The sequence below is a fragment of the Pezoporus occidentalis genome, unplaced genomic scaffold, assembly GCF_034315485.1.
Source record: "Pezoporus occidentalis ecotype Australia unplaced genomic scaffold, CSIRO_AGI_Poc_V1 ctg121, whole genome shotgun sequence".
In the NCBI taxonomy this organism is placed as follows: Eukaryota; Metazoa; Chordata; class Aves; order Psittaciformes; family Psittacidae; genus Pezoporus; species Pezoporus occidentalis.
In genome coordinates this window covers 3390381-3405995 of record NW_026913006.1, presented here as the reverse complement: position 1 = coordinate 3405995, position 15615 = coordinate 3390381, and the positions used below count along the sequence as shown (strand labels likewise).

The 15615-nt window shown below is 39.8% G+C and overlaps 1 protein-coding gene across 5 annotated transcripts in view; it reads right to left on the bottom strand.

The window, feature by feature from the left end:
- Positions 1 to 7480, bottom strand: part of LOC134157869 (leucine-rich repeat-containing protein 4C) — a 536647-nt gene extending 529167 nt beyond the window's left edge. For 3 of the 5 annotated variants that reach the window (XR_009962502.1, XR_009962501.1, XR_009962500.1), the window contains exon 1: positions 6824 to 7480. The gene's annotated coding sequence lies outside the window, so the exon portion shown is untranslated. The remainder of the gene's footprint in view (positions 1 to 6823) is intronic. The other 2 variants (XM_062607292.1, XM_062607295.1) reach the window with 1 other exon arrangement.
- Between the last annotated feature and the right edge of the window lie 8135 nt (positions 7481 to 15615).

The window sequence follows — 15615 nt, the reverse complement described above, 5'->3', positions numbered from 1 at the left end:
TCCATAAAGCTGCTTAAATGATAAAGCCGATTGTCAAGGGAATCCCAGTTTGAAGGGATCTTTTGTGGTTTGAAAGGGTGGTGACTTGTGTAAAAGAAGGGCAGTCACTGCAGCAAGCCCTGAATATCAATGACAAAAGAGGAAAAGGAGAGCTAACAAGTCAGGCTATACCATCTCTCCGTTACTTGGCTAAATCGCACAACAGTTGCAAGGCAGGACAGTGCCAAGGACAGAGGCAATCCTTGCTCCCCTGAGGCCCCTCTGTTCTCCAGTAAATAGTTCAGGTACTATTCAGATACATGTGGATCAGGCGTGATATGAAATAAGAAGAACAGAAAGAAAATGCATGGTATTTCCTGCCTGACAGTCAGGTTACATTAATTCAACCGTACATTAACTCAGCCAAATTCCTTTGTACATTCTAGAGCTGATAATGTAAAGCCATTCACAATTTTTTTTTAGTCACTAAAAGCCTGCCAAGCTTACAGTTTTGACTCACATTCTTCACTGGAAAACATGTGGGTGATAACATAAAAATTTCCACCGTCAAATGTTCTAAAATCTAGCTCACAAGCTCCAGAAATCGTAATACTTGTTTTTTTTTTTCCAGAAATTAATTAAATTATCTACCAATTCAGTTGAATTACTTCATACTTCCTTTATGATCTAAATTTTCAATGTTTCAGTCATTCTACTTGAATGTTATCTTGGGATACTTGCACTCTACCTCTTCTGCCTGCCACAATTTGCTTCTGACTTCCTGAATGCAGCTGATCCAATGTTAACTATTGTGAATTCATCACTCCCATAATTCTTCCAACAACCCCATCTAAACTCAAGTTTAGCAAATACCCATATAAACTTCTAGCCATAAAAAAACATCTTTATTTCCTGGGCCTGCACCTTACTCCAGTTCACACTTTCCTTTTGCCAGAATGTGATTCAAAATATGTCTTTTATCTGATTTGTTTTCAGAAATAGATTGCACTTCCACTTGAAATGAATGATTGCATAGTTGAACAGATAAAGAACATGACTTTAATAGACAACTTCATTGCAATGCAATAATTGAAGAGTTTGGGGTGAGTCAGGATTCCCAGGAAAACATGTTCTTGCGTGATATTTATTCTTAATATATATTTCTTTGCTTGAGGAATTGTAGCTTAATTTCCTATCAAAGGGCAAGCTTTATGCTTTCAAAGCTTCTTCAAGAGAGATCCAAATCCCTTACAGAGTTTTAATAATGCCACTCCTGTTATGAGCCTTACTCTGTCTATTCCTGTTCAAAATAAAAATGCAGACTTAGGACCCAAGTGGCATTTCTGAAGCATAGGCTTGAGATGCTTAAAGGAACATTCTACAACATGTTTTTCCTCACCAAAACTGCTAAAATACACTAAGAAAATGTTCTTTCAGGAGCAGTCTGTACAATGCAGTCCCTGCCTGTGCCCTACAAGAACATGAAACCACTTTTGTCTTTGGGGTAATCTCCACACTGTATTTCCTTCCTACTTTGTGTTCACCCATTCCCCTCTTTTCTCTCCAGTTTCTACTATTGAATCTTCTGCTTTTCAGAAGGCAGCAACTCCTGCAGGTTTTAAGTAGGCAGGTCATTCAGCTTCGAAGTGCCTCATTTTCTTCCTGCAATAACTGAGGGTATAGTGAAGATTTATAGGTTTACATAAAATGCACAGTTATAGTGAGTAGCTGCAGAGAGAAGCCTATGAATAAGTAGGAACAAACACAGCATCAATGTGAGAGCCTTTGTAGAAAGCCCTATCTCAGAACATTCACCTCCTTGTCCCTTCAACTATAATCAACACGATGCTTTCAACAGTGCTTAACTGATGAACAATAATGGAGGGAGGAAAGAATCACACAGGCAAAGGAGTGTCATCCCTAGCTTTCCCTAATACCAAAATGATGTTTTCTTCCACCACATTTGTAATACAGAATTCTTGCTTTTCTTTCTCATTTGCCAGTTTTGTTCTGTAACAGCAGAAAAGACAGCAGGAAAGATTACACACCAGGAGACAAATTTGAACAAGAAAGCCAAGATTATGTGGAAAATATGCCCACTGCTTGATAGCCTCATATTGCACTGGTAGGATTTTCTCCTATAAATAAACAATAGGAAGAGAAGTATATAAACCTGTTCTGATTCTTGTAAACAGGATAAACAACAGTACTAGGACTCACAGTGCCTAATTACTAGTACATGCTGGACTTCAAGTTTAACCTACCAAAAAACAACATCAAAATTTAACCTAGCAAAAATTTTAACCTACCAAAACAACATCAAAAGGTTAGAATAATGGGCCTCATGGAAAATCATCTTGGCGCAGCTTGCAAGCTCAAAGCTATATCAAAAATACAGCAATAAAACCCCCTTATATTTGCAGTTATGAGCCTCATTTAAGCATGCTATTGTTTTACACTGATGTCTCTGCTAGTCATTGCAATGCACAAACAGAACTACCACTGATAGCAAATTGAGTAAAAAAAGCTTTGGCAAGTTACTGCTGTCCATTGGAAAAGTTTCTTCAATATGCAGCAGGAAGAGACCTAGATTCCTTGCTACAGTTCTGCCTCTTCAGTATATGTTCTAGGAAAGAAAGTCTACAGCTCCTGAAGGAACCTCTACCCACCACTTTACTCCAGGATCAATAGGAGTCTGCCTTATGTACCACTCTAAGTTTGGCAAGAGCTCTTTACACAGCAGCATCTTGCAGATTTTGAGAATACAGAAACAGCATGTTTCCTCCTCAGCAACATGAAATAGATGTACAAAATTCAGCATACCACTTGGGCATCTGAACCTTAACTTTGAGAATGTCACCATTAATCTTACCAACCTGAAAGGTATCACACTCCAGAAGTAAGTACCTATGTATGCATCCATGCTCTCAATACTTCCCTTTTGGATCACTCCTGAAAGCCGCAGTGCCCAAGTCAACATTTTCTCATGCTTTTTTTTGTTCTACAACTCACAAAAAAAACCATGATATTTTGCATTAATTTCATAAAAACATAAGGAACTCCTACTATTAAAGGATGCCTTCTCGGCTGCTAGAATCTGTGGGAGGTCAAATAACAGGTAGGCTATCTTCCCTAGACAACCTAAGAAATTTTTGAAAAGCTAAGAAATGAAACAATCTCTCAAACAAACTTCATTTCCACACTTCCAACTAGGAGTCCAGAAAGCAAAAAATTAGTTGTTTTTAAGCTGCTGCTTAAGAGGTTTTGAGTTTATCTAACATGTTTGTTTGCCAGGAAAGGAACTGGAATTTTGGTTTCGGAGTCTCCATCATTCCTAAATCTTATCCTTTGACATTGGATGAAAAGGGAAGGAGAGCAATGCAGGGAGAAAACAAACAGAAAAGTAATTTATTGCAGTCAACTAATTTGACAAATGAAAGGATATATTTGTAAGATCTTTTTGGTCCGTAAGTGGCTAAAAGTAATAAATTTTGCTAACTATTTATTCTTTTAAAGTAAGAGATTTAAGAACATTAACTCTACCCACAGGAATCTGCAGTGATCATATCATTTGTTATTATAGTAGTACACATTCATAAGCACTGCATGTTTAGTGATAAACTGCTCTTTCCTGGCTCCTTATTTCAAAGTCAAGCCCAGTGTCATATTAATGCAAGATAATATTGCAGACCAACACAATGAGTCAGCAACCAAAAGGGAGTTCTGCTATCCCACAGAGTTTATTGTTTTGGTTTAAGTCCTCTATTTGCTAGTACTTCTCCCATCTCCAGTCCCCCACCTTGCTTGCATGCTGCTGCAGAGCTCCAAGCCTGAATTACCGGTTGTCAGCCGAGCTTGTTTCAGAAGGAAGGAGGAATTCGTGTGTAAAGTACCCTGGGTCTCAGAAACACAGAAACATGTGCTGACGAAGCTTAGTGCCTGGCTGGCTGACTTCAGCAGTGAGAAAAAAAAGAAGGTGCTCAATTAACTGGGGCTAAGTGAGAAAGAAATTTGGTGTTTATTTATCTTCCCCTTATTCTTAAAGCAACATTTACATAATTCAGCTCACAAGAATCATATCGTACCCCATATTCTTGCTAAGAGACCTTACCTACGATAACGCCCACTGCAAGACTCATGCAGGTCTTCCTATTTCAGGAAGATGCACAGTGGATAGAGCTTACACAAGCACCCAAACAGTGAAGAGAAGAAAGTATTTTCTAATTTAGGTGATACTGAAGACATGGCGTCTTAAAGTGTGAAATGCAATTAAAATGGAAGGGACACAAAAAAGAAACACCTGACATTCTTTCCACAGTTTTTTCAACTGAACATTAAGAAAAAACCACATATGGGTTGACTTATGCTAAAGCCTGTTCCCACCTAAAACCTGCTAGCACTGGGTATTACCCATTTACATTCTTGCCATTTTGGAATTAGAAACCAAAGCCTATCCTGTGATACATCATTTTAGATACAATATCGTTTAGATCGTAAGATGTACAAAACACACCTCCCAAAACAGATACTCTGACAGTATAATTTAGGAAGCCATAATTTAAATCCTGGAAAAGTTCTAATCAAAATCTACTAAATCAACAAAAATCCTTAGGTAGGGTTTGGGGGGTGAAGAGGAGAAGCATAAGGTTTCCTCTTCAATGAATCTGTTCAAATGTAAAAGAACCATTTGCTTTGGTCTACGGTATATAATGAGGTAAATACTAGTTGCAAAAAAAACATTCCTACCAGTCTCACTTATGTAGGGTTGATGACGAACAGAGATATATGATTAATAACATCTGGACACTATAAGCAGAGAACACTGACATCTTTCTTTGCCAGCAGAGAGGTGATGACCCTCCCACTCAGTTTAAGGCAACACTACTAAATTATATCCTATACATCAGAATATGCAGAAATACTACTGGTGGAGCAAATGTGCCATCTTTGTCCCCAGAACATGAAAGCTGTTTCATCTTCAGGCAGAACATTTCCCCCCTGGTTTCAGCCGGTCAGTTTGAAGGTCTCATTACATAGCTCAATCCTAAAAACAGGGTAAGGCTATAAAGATCATGAGCTGCCATTTCTACACATACACTTTCAGCCCTCATTACATACAGCCTGTTCTCCATAGTTAAAAGAGAGGTTAGCTCATTGCCTGGTCTAGATTAATAGATTCAGGTGTTACATGTGATGGAGATCGAGGAAAGTACAATGAGGGAAAACTGTAGCAAACTGCAACCTGCCCAGACAGACATTTGTTTGTCATAATCCTATAAAGGCACATGCAACACAGAGCATCATTTTCAGAAAATGAGGGGAAACACACCTATAACCAGTTTCTCCTTGCTTCCTCAATCCCTCTTTAAAGCTATTATGCAAAACCACTGGGTAATAGAGGGACTGACAGGATGCAATAACATAAAGTGATTTGATTACTCAGAAGCAGAGCCTTTTCATTAAGTTTCAGCTTTACAACAAAGGATCTATTACAAGAAGGGTCATTACACTTCTTTGTACCAAATGGATCAAAGGTCCACCCATCTGATGTGTACTTACACTGATAAATCTGACGCAAGACCCCTTTTCTTTGCATGCATTACGTATGTATGCAAGTCCCTCAACATCTGATTATTCAGTACAACTGTATTTTGATCCATGCCTTTTAACACTAAATAACCAGCCATGCAGCCTTTCAAATAGATATCATATCCTTCAATATTAGTCATTCATGTTCATATAATTGAGAAGTGAGAACCTAGCAATTCCATTTGGGGAACAAAGCTTCTTTGAAATGTACTTAGAGATGGTTTTCTTACCTCCTTGGGAATGTTAAGTACTATCAGTGCAGCAATAAAAAAAAAGCTCAATAATAAGAGCTCCAATGGTATTTTATTCCTATTATTTAATGGAAAGATGGAAAAGGCTACGCCAGTCTCACTGCTCCTGCAGAAACTGCATTGGGGGAGGATGCATTACAAGCGCCAGGTTAAAAACCGAGTAGCATCACAGCATCACAGCCTTATGATCCAGAAATACTCTGCCATGAACCATGCTGGAGGAGACATTTACTTTTGCCTCCTGAGCACTTGGTAGCACCTCTACCTCAAAAAATTAAGGGCCCACAAGAACTCATTTGTGATAGTGCCCTGTTTTAAAGGAGTTATGACTTTTGGGCTCTACAGATTTCATAAATTCCTTAGCAGAAATCAAAGAAAGCAGCAGCATTCAAAAGGTTAATGAAAAGCAAACAGAGGAACTTCACATAAGTGACGCACAAATCCTTACATTCCCATTCTGCTACCTTCCCCTTCCGCTAACAGCAGCAGAAGCAGCTATTTACTTACATATTCATCATTCCAGAGCTGGCTGAAATGCATAGGGGAGGAAAAAAAAAAACAAAAAGCAGCTAGAAAAGATTTACGAAAATATGGAGACTTCTGTTGAAGACAGCCTATGATCTGCATTTCTTGCCCATTCTAGATGCTTTCCAAATATTTTAGCTGGTTAAATAAACAAATTTCTCCCTAGAAATTCTAATACCTTTGAAATGAAAGGAGCTTTACAGTGCATTTAACCAACATTTTCCAGCACTAGAGATCATTATCTTGCAAGCATTTTCCCTGTGCAAATGGCAGGGGTAGAAGAAAAAACAACAACAACAAAATTTAAAAAAAAAAAACACACACAAAAAAAAAAACACCAAAGGGAAAAAATACAGAAAAGGAAGAAAAGGGTAAAAAGCACAGACTTTGTAATGTTCATATGCACCCAGTACTTATGGTTTAGCTTTTCCCCTCAGTTCAAACAAGGAAACAAGGGGTGGGCAACCCCCTGGGTCTACCTTTTGTCCGGTCCTTCTGTAAACTTCTTTAAAAGAAATTTAAATCCCTCCAGGAGGTTTTGATGCTTTTTGCTTCCCTCTTGCTTGAGTCAGGCAGAGGCAAACCAAATTAGTTTTCAGATGTTCCATTTACCGATCTTCCATTACCAGCAAAAAACGTCCAAAGAGACAATGCCAGAAGTAAAGCCCAGAACTTGCAGGCAATCGGAAAGGGGGCTGCAGAAGGATCAGACTGTGAAATTCAGTAGCTTGAGCACAGAAATATCCCCGTGCACAATATACCTGGCTTCTTGCTCACCGTCAAACCTGTAGTGCAAACTGTCGGTAGTAGCTGCTGCTTGTGCTGCAGATGGTACGTCTCACTGCTACCTTCCCAGATGGGTAGAGACTTCAGAGAGCAGCAAAACCAGGGGGTTCTCCTTCCAGCAAGGTGCCTTGCCAGCCGCGCATTCACCGAGCCCGATCAATCAAGACAAGAACAGCTCAGTCACCAGAGGTATCTCCTTCCAGGGTGCACAGGATTAGAGCAAGGTTATTAATCTTGCTGTGCTGCATCCCCCCCACCCCTTACATTCAGCAGCCTGCACTGAGATGATTGCCAGCTCTGTCTCTGTGCCTGTTCTACTGCATTTTGCTCAGCCCTCTCTTGCTGCAAGTGAAACAGAGGAGGGAGGAATACTAATAAGGTGCTTAGCTACGGTTTCTTGAAGGCATTCTACATGCTGGGTATGTGCATGTGTGTGTGTGTGTGTGTGTGCATGCATTTTCCATCTGGATTTCTTTTGATGCTGAAATAGGACCTGTTTATACATCAAAGTTTGAATTAATATGGATTATCACATAATGATTATCAGCATCAGTAACTGTATTTTACTGACACTAAGAGGAGGGTACTAAATGGTCTAGAAGACGAGGACAGCAGTAGTGGCTACGAGGGGAATGGGGGGGGAGGGTTTAAAAACCACCCTACACCAAGAAAAGCATGTTAGGTTAGAATATTTGCTCCAAAGCCACTCCTTTTAACAGTCTTTCAGAAGTCTTCTTATACCCTGTGCTGGTAAGGATTTTAAAATCAGCACTGTATTATCCATCTCTACAATATGCAGAGTCAAGTAAATACTTTTAGAAAAGAAAGGCTTTCTGGCAAGAAAAGAAAAATTTGGAAGGTCAATGGAGGCAGACATCCAGCACTGCTTGAAATTCCCTCTTGGACTGGGAAGTGTTGTGGTGAAATTTGTCACTTGTGAAATGACCTTAGAGTTCTCAGTCCCTGTGGTAGTGGGCTTGGAATTGGATGAGCTTTAAGGTCCCTTCCAACAGAAACCATTCCTTGATTCTATGAGTCCAACAGACAAAAGAGATTTTTCGTGTATTGTCTAAATAGCTGACCTGCGTTAGTGCATGAACCTGGGTATTCTGCTGTGGCAAGTACAAATCCTAGCTGTCGTTCACTCCCATGAAATATGAAAGAAGTCATATTGCCTGTGCTTTCCCACAGGTAATTCAGACCCTCTGCAGCAGGCTAAGGATGCAAGTACTGCTGTCTCACATGGCCTCCATAATTCCTTCTTTTTTGCATCTGACACTTTGAGACTCCTCAGGGAACTGGAAAGAAAAAAGAAACTATTCTTCAGAAGCAGTTTGGAGATTACTACAGTAAATTATAATTATGTGAGACTGGTAAGGTTCATAGATCTGAGTAACCAAATACCTCTTGTCAGAGCTCCCTACTGAGTGAGTGACATGAGTTTAGCACTGCATATCACAAGCTACCACAGCAAGTTCTAGCAAGTAAACTCTGATTGAGCAAGCACAGAGATGGAAATGCTTGTGTAGTTATAGAAAGTCCCTGCATAGGATACCTGTTGTCACAATACTTAATACTAACACTGAGTAGAAGCCTTCTACTGGTGAGTAAACCCTGCAGTTTTGACAGCCAGTGAACTTACAAAACCACGCAGCATAAAAAGGCCAGATCTCCATCCTATCTGGAAAGAGACATATAGGGCACTGTAGGGAACTGTTTCAGAAGATGGAAGACCAGCCCTGTTCCACTAATCACAGATAGTCACTTGGTTTTTTCTTCCCTTGAGTTATAATTTAAATCTAAAATGATTTATTTATGGGTAAGTCCACAGAACTAAAAGGACACATTGTAAATGGTAACTTTTCTTTGCTGCAATTATTTTTCTTCTTTTCTCCACAACCCACCCTATTCACAACACTCCATGATATCTCGTGTTTCTGTTTAAGCTCCGTAAGTCAAGAAAACAGCACTTTTCATTCATCCAGGTACACAACTGAACCTATCCATATACAGGCATGAGCAGCCATAGCAGCTTGGACTGGAGGTCCATCTAGCCACAATTTTGCCTGTGCTGGTCGCTGTCAGACAACCATCAGATCAAGGGAGTGAAAGAGTGCTATTTCCCAGGTGCACTGTCCCAGTCTTTAACTATCTGTGCCATAAGCTGGCAAGGTCAGAGACAGGAATGCTCTGTGCACTTGGGTACACTACTCATAGCTTCATTGTGTTCTGTCATATCTTGTTTGGACTCATTTCTTCATGCTGAGAAGCCCTGATGTATTTAACTGTCCTTCATAATGACTGTGTTTTCTTCACTTGAACGCCCTTGTCGCAAACCTTTTCCATGTCATGCAGTGTCTAAAATGCCACAGGCATGCCACAAGCTTATAGCACTAAGTTGATACTTTCTGGTTTGAGAACACATAATCCTAGAACATGTACTAATGAAGCTAATAGTTTATGTTCTACTCTCTAAGACTGTGGCATGAGTAATACGGCTACTCTCAGGATATTAACTTTGTCAGTGATATTAGCTCTAACTGGTCAACTAAGCTTTCATAAGGTAGACCTCATATCTAGACCAAAGTCCAATGTGACCAGAGAGACTTTTCCACAGTGTTTTTCTAGGTGCAGTGAGGAACTTTAGAGTGCATAAGAAAAGGTTACACAGAAGCTAATTAAACTTACTTACACATCTAATATTTATAATCCATGGAATTGGAATAACAGCAAACAGAATTACACTAACTTGCATTTTTATTTCCATTTCCATAAAAAAAAGATTAGATTACATGTTAAAAAAGACCCCCCAAAAAATTGTGCTGAGCAAGAATAAGTTATAGTTAATATTGCCCTTTTGACGAAGGTCTGTAGGGACAGGACAAGGGGGAATGGCTTTAACCTGACAGAGGGGAGATTGAGATGAGACTTTAGGCAGAAGTTCTTCCCTGTGAGGGTGGTGAGGCCCTGGCACAGGTTGCCCAGAGAAGCTGTGGCTGCCCCATCTCTGGGAGTGTTCAAGGCCAGGTTGGATGGAGCTTGGAGCAACCTGTTCTAGTGGATGGTGGCCCTGCCTGTGTCAAGGGGTTGGGAATGAATGAGCTTTAAGGTCCCTTCCAACCCAAACCATTCTGTGATTCTATGATGCTATGAATAGTACCTTCTAAATATTGCTCATCATAATCCCTAAATTACAGGCAAAGACCTCTGTCCTACTTCATGTCTCCTTACACGTTAAAACCACACCATGTGCTAATCACTCTCAATTTATCAAAAGTGAAAAACATCCCTTGCACTCCTAAGGGTTGGATGCTTTTTGGTTTTGTCTTTATCCTGTATGGGGCAGCACAGGCAGCACTTTGGACAAAACATCTCAGCCCTCTCTTGACCGCTACAGTCTTACAAGCATCTTTGGTCATATTCCCACATAATTCTTAAAACAAAGGAAGTGTATAAAACAATACGAGCCAGGCAGATGCCCCACTCCCTGTTCCCAACCCCCCACCCCCACTCCCCCCAAAAAAGCCAAACAAATAACAATCAAAAACCAACCAAACCCTTACTTCAGATCACTCTCACTCTGGCTCACTCAACTCAGCTGAACCTGATGACCTGTCAGTTATCATCACACCTCTGAAAACTTCTATAATTTACTGCAAGTTAAGCACACAAGCTTATTGTTTAGCAAAGTTCTCACTAGAAGAAGCAGTGACCCAGCACACGTGCCCACACAGAGAAATCATCCAAAGTCTCCCAAAGATTTTTGCAGTGTTTCACCTGTTTTTTATTATGTTAACCTGTTTTGACTTAGTGAATCCCAAATACATATGCTATTTGTCAGCTCAGCTCCCTTGCTTCTCCTTAATTTTCAACAACTATCAAGGAAAAGTTACAGTTAAGATTACAATTTCCACACTGAGAAAACTATTAGCAAGAGAGGCTTAGGCTGTCACCAGGTATGACCAGGCACCTCTGACTGACGAAGCTTGAGGAGTTACTACTGCCAGCTGTCTAGTTTGCCCAGAAGAACACCCTTGTAGCAATCATCAGAAGCAAATATGTACCAGTTGCTCAGCCACCACTTTCCTCAGCCTGTTTGCGAAGTTTATATTCAAGACAAATAGTAAACAGATTTCTACTGTTCTGAATGTTTCAGACAAAGTATGGGGTCAGGGTCTATCTGTTCCTATTGCAATAGGCATATGAATAATGGTAATAATTTTTTCATCCTAAACCTCTCTTCTCCAGAGAGAAAGTACAACAGCATAACCACAATAAACAGATTCTTTATACTCCTTACATCTTAAAACTCAGTGAGCAACACAAGCTCACAAGTTCCTCAGAGTTTAAGAAACATACCAGGTATTATCTAGTATGTAGTGTGAGGTGTCAGTGCCCATGCCAGGGGGTTGGAACTGGATGATCTTAAGGTCCTTTCCAAACCAAACCATTCTATGATTCTATGATTTTATATGGGTACTAACTGCCCTAAAATACAGATAGACATGTCATATAGTGGCAGTCATTTTTATTTAACCAACTTCTTCAGCAAATTAAGCAGTTTTCATTGTAGGTATTTTTAGTTCCAACAGAGACTTACTACCAGATTCCAAACTTCTGCCTAAAAATTTATTCTAATTCAGTGTCCCAAGCCTGTGATTTCCAATTAATCCCAGAGTGCTGAAGTCCAAACAATAATCACCTTGATTTTGTGCTATTTGGCTGCTATTTGAAGCCTGCAAATACCTGACCTAGACAGAAAACTCAAGATTCAGAAGTTAAACAAATGTACATTTCCTAAAGTTTTAACTTTGGAGAAAAGAAATAGGTTTAAAGCCTTATTCTGAAACCTTTAAAAAGAAAGGCTCTTTTAGAAGCTTACAGCTCATCATCATAAAAAGAAAAATCAAAACACCATGCCCACAAACTCTAACCCCCAAAATCCTTTAGGTGTTATATTCCAACATATAGCTGTTTCACCACCACCCTCTCCCCAAAGGAAATTATATTTTTTTCCTCTCTAGTCAATAGACTGCAGAAAATATATGGAGGATAGGGACACTGCCTGTGTTTGCCTTTCTTCTTACAGAGGCATCCACTAACTGCCACTGCTCCAAGCAGAATATTCCAACACACAGACTCTCAGCTTGAGGTAATATGACCACTCTTCTTACATTTGTTCACACTTATCTGTGACAGTTATGATCTCTCTTCCTCTCTGGAGAATTCAGATGGGTTGTTGTTCAGCCTGGAGAAGAGAACCTGCATAGAGATCTCATAGCAGCTTTCCAGTATCTGAAGGGGGCCTACAGGGACGCCTGAAAGGGACTCTTCATCAGGGACTGTAGTGAAAAGACAAGGGGCAATGAGTTCAAACTGAAACAGGGGAGGTTCAGGTTAGATCTCAGTCACAAGTTCTTCCCTGTGAGGGTGCTGAGGCGCTGGCACAGGGTGCCCAGAGAAGCTATGTCTGCCCCATCCCTGGCAATGTTCAAGGCCAGGTTGGACAGGGCTTGGAGCAGCCTGGTCTAGTGGAAGGTGTCCCTGCCCGTGGCAAGGGGTTGGGATTGGATGAGCTTTAAGGTCCCTTCCAACACAAACCAGTCTGGGATACCATGAAAAATTAAAATAACCCTGATTTCATGATTCACAAGGAGGACAACAAGACCTGAGTCTTTCTGGGTTTTATCTGTATTCATAAGAGTTCTGTTGAAGTGAGCCTGTTCCTTCAGATATCAAAGTCATGGCATTTTAATACGTTCCAGCTTAAACCAACCTATGCCTGAAATAAGACACTTCACAATAGGCACAAAAGCTTTGTGAGAGCCTAAGAGATCTGAAGCTACTGCAGAAGTTGTGAAATAAATTCTCCTTCAGCCTCAAGGCAGAGATGGCTATGCTAATACATCCATTGGGATAGTATTTAATCAAATCCTGTACACTACTGCACTGCAAGACTGTAACTGTGCTCCATGAAGAAGGCAGTTGACTCATTAATGAAAAAAAAAAGAGAAAATCTAGGTACATGTTTAGACTGATCAAGTAATTAGATTTCATTGTTACCTTGGCAGTTACCTTATGCAATTCAGAAAGGGAAGAAATCTATTATGCCCATCTCTCTCAAACAAGTTCACCTCTCAGTTACTGCTCTCTAACATACATTCACCAGCTTGCAGTCTAATTTTAAAGCCTAAGCAATAAGGCCTCCATCACTCTTCATGGGAGACTGTTCCACAGCCTAATGGTTCATAGAGTGAGTGCTGTAAATAGCTACTGCATAAACAGAGTTCTATTTCCTCAAAATGCACATGCTGATAGAGGCTGTTACAGGCTTAGATGACTTATTTTCCTATTTAACATTTTTTTGTCAGCCATTACATCCATGTCCCTCATGTGCAATGAAACTGTTTTTATACAAGAATTACCTTTACTCTTCTTAATAAAACCTACATATCACCACTGGCAACAGACAGCAAAAGATTAGCTTTCCTTGTGCTATATTAAGATTGGAGGTGATAGGAAAGAGCAGATCTTTTTAGACTTCAAGTTAAGGCTGTTTTGTTTGATTCTATTTTTCCTCCACACTCAAATCAGTGCAGCACTTCCAGAAACATGTTTTAGCAATAATAATCTCAATAACATTATGATACCTACAGATGCATTTTTCTTATTGGTCTTAGAACAAATAGCATTTAACTGTTGTTACAGACAGCAATCCTTTCACTTGTGATCATAAATATACATGTGAGCTTGTCCTATCAAGCTCCTTTCACAGTTGCTGTTAAAAAGAGTTGATACCTTAGGGAACTATCATTTGTCTCATTTTAGACACCTACATTTGGAAGAAGGAGACCAGACCCTCCAAGGCCTGAAATTCTTCACTACAGGGTGGTGAGGGCCTGGCACAGGTTGCCCAGAGAAGCTGTGGCTGCCCCATCCCTGGCAGTGTTCAAAGGCCAGTTTGGATGGGACTTGGAGCAACCTGGTCTAGTGGAAGGTGTCCCCTGCCTATGGCAGGGCACTGGAACTGGATGAGCTTTAAGGTTCTGCCAACCCAAACCGTTCTATACTTTTCCTGCAGGTACTAATGTTTGGTGTTAGCAGATTGTTACCAAGGGTTAATCTGCAATCACTCTGCAGAAAGTGTCAAATACATTGCCTGTCATGTAGATAAGCTCCACCTACAGACTGAAGGTCTAATGACTGTTGATGCCAACTATGGGAAACTACTGTTTCTTGAAAGTTTAACCTTAGAGAATAGTGTTTATAGAAGTTAATTGTCTGTTCTTGTTAATGCTACCTCTGTGCTCTTTGTCAGTCCTGGAGCAGCAACATGATGTCTTCCTCTGCTTGATGATACCTGCTTGGCCTGATCCAAGAGACAAAGGTTTCCTTGTACTGTGATCAATAGAGAGACTCACATCCCATTTCTGCCTCAATCTCCTGCATGCCCTGGAGTCTCCTGCAACTACACAACTAAGAGAGCATGAAGAGATTCACCAAACATATTTTGGAGATGTAATGAAAACTGATGAAATTGGATATGTGGTGCCTCTATTAGTTGCCATTGTGGTGGGATTGTTCTTTCTGCCATGGGTGAGAGAAAGAAAGAAGAGAACAGAGGTGAGAAGGGAAAAGCTGTCACAGAAAAACTTCTTTACAGATTCTGGGAAAAAAATCCATAGCTACTCCATATAATAATAATGTTCACCAAAACTAAGATTCAAAGACACTGGGGTTGGGTGATTGCCCAGTTGCTATCATTAAGAGTCTGTTACAGGACTTTGGCTCAAGAGCAAACAAATACAACTACTTACAATTTAACTTGAACTGTAAATAATTTGTGGGGGGAAAAGAACATTTGCTAAATTGTCTTGACTGATTCAGGAGTAAGAAGAGAAAACCCTCTTAAATTAAAACTTGATTTAAGTTCATTAGGTGGAAACAGAAGACTGCCAGAAAACATATTTCTTGGAGGCATATGTACCATGGTAATAAAATAGCCATGGAGTAACTCTAAACCAGGAGCCAAAAATTATTTTATATCATAAAGAAGTTTTCACTAAGAATTGTTAGATTAAAGTTTAGATCATAAAGCACAAAAACATGTATGATAATTAGACCATTTTCAGCACTGGAGATGTTATTTAGAGGAAACAGTGTAAGCCTTAGCTTTAAATGAGACTGGACAAAATAATAGTACAATAGTCAATAGTGAATAATCTTGTACTGAGAGTGAGGGGCATTTGGTAACCTAATGAAGGAGGTCTTTTCCATTGCTGGCTTCCGTGATCCAACAGAGAAAGCCCAAAGAGCTGATGAGATTCTTCATAAAGACATGAATACAGAAGAAACAAGGATTTTGTTGCCACATGGGATAGTAGAAAGACTTAATCTAAAAAAAGGTTGCTAATTTCTATTTGCCTTTTCAGAGGGACTACTATAATACAAACTATTAAGGTGTTAATTATTCCATGCATAATCA